The sequence below is a fragment of the Capra hircus genome, chromosome 19 (genome assembly GCF_001704415.2).
Source record: "Capra hircus breed San Clemente chromosome 19, ASM170441v1, whole genome shotgun sequence".
Classification (NCBI taxonomy): domain Eukaryota; kingdom Metazoa; phylum Chordata; class Mammalia; order Artiodactyla; family Bovidae; genus Capra; species Capra hircus.
In genome coordinates this window covers 15,329,732-15,334,371 of record NC_030826.1, presented here as the reverse complement: position 1 = coordinate 15,334,371, position 4,640 = coordinate 15,329,732, and the positions used below count along the sequence as shown (strand labels likewise).

Below are 4,640 nucleotides of genomic sequence, written 5' to 3'. Positions count from 1 at the left end.
GGCTCTCAGCGCACAAGTTATAATTGTTACTGTCCGAATTGTTGCCTCGGGTTTTTTTCCAAAGGGAACATTCCAGATACTCAGATTCCCTTGGGCCCAAAGCTCAATGCAAAGGATTCACAAGTCCTTGGGGCCAGGCAGACTTGGGGACCCAGCACAGTAAGGGCACAGCCTCCTCCTCTAGAGGGAGAGATGACACGGGTTATCACCCTGGTGGTGTCTTCCTGAACCACGTGGATGCCCCTTCCCCTCCTCCTTCCCCAACCTCCACCCCCCTCCTCTGTCCCCAACCCCAACCGGAACTGCACACCCGGGAGGAAGGTGGCTGTCTTGGACACCCTGGCCCTGCATTGAGTTTTGAAGCCACACAGAGGTGCCCAAAGCCAGCAATAGACCCACAGCCCAGAGGGAAGGGGGCAGGTGGATGTTCCTGGGGTCTCCTCGGGGCCTCGGGGAACCGTCTGCCTATGGCCTGTGGCTGCAAGCTGACTGACCTCCACGTGTGCCTTGCAGTCCGACCTCCTTTCCCAGGAGATGAGCCCCTTTCAGGAAACCAGGTTCTTAGGCCTAAGAAGATGCCGGCCCCCACTTCAAGTCTGTGTGGCTCTGTAATACAAAGCATCAGTGGAATTACAGCCAGTATCTTGTAATAACCTCTAATGGAAAATAATCTGCAAAAATCCTGGATCACTAGGCCGTGCACCTGAACCTAACCCAATCAACTATAATTTTAAAAAATAAAGAAAACCCAGCAATGGACCAACTTTCCAAACAGCCAGGGGGAAGCACCCTCCCAGGACTTCCTGCTTTCTGACCTCAGCCCTCCTGACCCTCCCCTTCCCACCGTCCTCCCCCACAGGAAGTGGAAGTGAAATGAAAGTGCTCAGTGCCTGACTCTTTATGACCCCATGGACTCTAGCCCGCCAGGCAGCTCAGTCCTTGGGATTCTCCAGGCAAGAATACTGGCGTGGGGAGGCCATGCCCTCCTCCAGGGGATCTTCCCGACCCAGGGATCAAATCCTCATCTCCTGCATTGCCTGCAGACGCTTTACCATCTGAGCCACCAGGGAGGAGAAAGGGGAGGTAACCAGGTATTCGGGGAGCGAGGCGCTGGGGTGGGATGAGACAGGAAGGAAGCGCAGGCCTTGACCGTGGGCAGGGAAGGACCCCCCACCCCTTGGCGCCCCCTGTCTGCACCCAGCCTCCAGAATGCCTCCATGCCCACTCACAGGGCTCCTCTCTCTCGCACTTGCCCAGGCCCTCACTGTCTCTGCCCTTCCGCTGGTGGGAGGCCTTCCACAATAACCCTCTCCTCCCAGCCAGTCTGGTTGCTGCTTGTCTCCCAGGATTCTGCCTGCGGTCTCCGCCTGCAAAGCCTGCCCTGACCTCCTCCTCCCCAGTCTGGCTGGCATTTCCTGAGACTCCTCAGCTCCTGTGTGTGAGACATACCTGCCCCCACCACGACACTCCCTGGGGATCGCAACCGCCCTTTGCGGGACCACCGCCACTCAGTCTGACCCCCCACAGGGATCAGAGGCTGTCCTTGGCCGCAGCTCTCCCCAGCACCTCCCACGCGGCCCAGAACCGGAGCTGCCAGCGGAAGTCGATGGAAGGAAGGAACTTCCAGGAGTCCCCACCGGAGGACAGGCCACCCGGCCTCTCAGCGACCCCTGGGTTCCAGCCCTTCCCCGTCCATACGCTCACCCCAGGCGAGTCCTTCTGTGGCACATGACAAGCCCCCAGGGCCAAAGCTACCGGCACCACCTCCCACAGGAGCAGGCTCACAGGGCATGTCTGCGTGGGGTCTGAGTGATTCCTAGCAGGTGGGGTCGCCCAGAACAGCTGGGAACATCTGGATGACAGAGGGGTGGTCAGGAGCGCAAAGTGCCCAGTCAAAATGGCCCGTCAGCAGAGCTGCAGCCGGCAGGGCCTGGAGACATCAAACCTGCCAGCTAAAACGCCCCATGAATATTTAACAGCCGTCAATATTTAATTAGTGCAGACAGATTAACTCGGAAGTCACACACACTTGGGCTGGAGGGAGGGGGAGCGTTGGAAGCAGGGGTTGGGCTCGAGGGAGAGGCCGTGTTTATTGCGTGGGGTCCGAAAGGCTGCCCACCTTCGCTCCCCGCTGCCCCCAGCCACCTCCCCCCGCAGGAAGCAAGCGACACTGAGAAAAGTCCTAGGGAAAGGGACACCGGGAGAAGCCCAGGGGAAAGGAGAGGTTTGGGTAAGGTGGGGTGAGGGCAGTGCTGGGCACCCCCGTGTCAGCAGCCACCTGGACCCCAGCCCAGCTTCCCAGGAGCAGGTGTCAGTGTGTAATTACCTCTGCGCCGTTGGCCTTCCCAGATTATGCTGTTGTTTATTGCATCCGCAACGCTACCCTGAGTCTTTTATCCCCTTTGAGTTTCTTTGAGTTTTATCACCTCTTGTGCCACGTTTTTATTTAATAGAGTTTCCCTGAACTTCATCATCTGACAATAAATTGCTGTCGTTGATGTCTTTTTTTTTTTTTTTTTTTCGTATAAACATTTGGTCAGGGACTTGTAAATGCCAGAAGCAAACCTGGACCCGGGCTGCCTGTCTATGCTAAGGGTAACAGCCCCAGCACAAAAAGGGCTTGTGTTCCACAAACGAACGAGCTTGCTTTGCTCCTTTCTGCCTTGAACATCCTTCCCTTCTTTTTCCTCCCCCAGACTTCATTCAGAGATCATTACTCCCCGCCCATAGGAAGAGTTCCCTAACATCATATTTTGTGATCATCTTTTTACCTCCCCCATGCTGAGCTCCTCAAAAACAGTAACCCAAACTTATAAACACATCACATCAAATTTGGGAATGGACATGTTGTGAGTGCTTAATGATTTATTTTTATTTTTAATAAGTTGAGGGGAAAAGAGATTTTTAAATAGGAACTAGAGTTGTCTAAGCACTTGGTGTTGATCCCTTGTGTATCAGTTAGTTATGCAGCATAACAAACAACCACAAAAATCTCGGTGGTATATGAGAATGAATATCTGTTCTCAAAGATATTCAGGTCAGCAGAAACTTAGCTGGACTAAGTTCAGCCAGGAAATTCTGCTTCAAACCATGGTGGACTTCCCTGGTAGCCCAGCTGCTAAAGAATCTGCCTGCACTGCAGGGAGACCCTGGTTCAATTCCTGGGTCAGGAAGATCCCCTGGAGAAGGGATAGGCAACTCGCTCCAGTATTCTTGCCTGGAGAATTCCATGGACAGAGGAGCCCGGCAAGGTACAGTCCAGGGGGTCGTAAAGAGTTGTACAAAACTGAGTGAATTCCACTTTCACTTTCGTGGTGGCCAGGATAGCTCTGCTTCTTCATGACAGGCTGGAGCTGGCTAGGGAGGCTGGGCTTTAGCTGTGTCTCACCCACCCTGGATGAGCAGGATGGGTATGGCATGGTTATCTCATGGCAGAGCAGATGTGCAAGAGAAGATGCCCACCCACACAGCACATTCCAAGTCCTTGCTTTTTCCATGTTGCTAACATTTCACTGACCAGAGCAAGGCACACGGGCGAGCCCAATGTCTGGAGGAAGGAAAGTCAACTCCACATGGGATGAAACTGTGGCAAGGGTTAGATGAAGCAGGTAAGGACTTTGGGCCAGGGTTTGAATAGATCATAGTGGGGTTCCCACCACACCATGCACAAGACCCCTCAGTGTCAGGCCTCCAGTGGGACAAGAGGGGTCCTACGTGCTGCCCCGTCTTGTCCTCATCTCTACCCTTTACCCCCTACCCTGGGGCATCAAGGTTAACAAAACAGCAACAGATGTGAGATTAAAGAAGCCACAATGTGAGCCGCCAAAAGCAGAGAGAAGGGGACAGAGCCAAAGCTGAGACTCAAAGTCAAGGTCAGTCCCGTAGGACAAAGCAAAGAAGTCAACGGTGAGGGCAAATGATGGACTTGGGCCAAGAAGAGTAAAAAACACTTCAGCCTTGGACCTCAAGTCAGCTCCAGCTCCTGGCTCCACCTTGGGCAAATCCTTGCCTGCTCTCCGGCCTCAGTTTCCCAGGTGTGACAAGGCCTTTGGACGCTGGGATCCCACACACCCCTGAGGACACTGACATCCTGTGGCCTCAGGCCCCTCCCTCAAACTCTGCCCCACTTCTTTCTCTTCAACACGTGAAGTCTGAAATCCTCCCTAAACATCTCAAAGTTACAACCAGACAGTCTCCTGTCTATGTTATCAGAATCCCCAGGCTTCAGGACAAAGGACAGTCACTCAAAGTAGGTCATTGCCAGGTGGGTGCCTTTCTGTCTGATGTGTAGAATCCAATCTTGAAAGTTAGACTTAGCAGCTGGTAGAACAGAAAGGAACCCTCTTGGGAATCAGAAAAACGTGGGTTTGAAGTCTACCGACAATATGTGTAGCTGAGTAATCTTGGAGGGACGCATAAGCTCTCTAGCCTCAGTTTCCCCTGCCTGTGAAATGGACCACAAGGAATTACATGATAGGATGTGTGCAATGTACCCAGCACAGTGCCAAGCCCCATGGAGGAACTCAACATCCGATGCTAATATAGTACTTCTTCCTCCTCTCCTATCTATCTCTAGCTCTTGAATCTTCACTGTCCCTCCTCTGAAAAACAGTGTGTGTGTATATACATATGCATATATA

The 4,640-nt window shown here is 53.2% G+C and overlaps 1 long non-coding RNA gene across 1 annotated transcript; it reads left to right on the top strand.

The window, feature by feature from the left end:
• Positions 1,056-2,498, top strand: LOC108638263. Its single transcript, XR_001919688.1, has 2 exons — positions 1,056-1,091; positions 1,528-2,498. It is a non-coding gene; the product is annotated as an uncharacterized LOC108638263 (long non-coding RNA).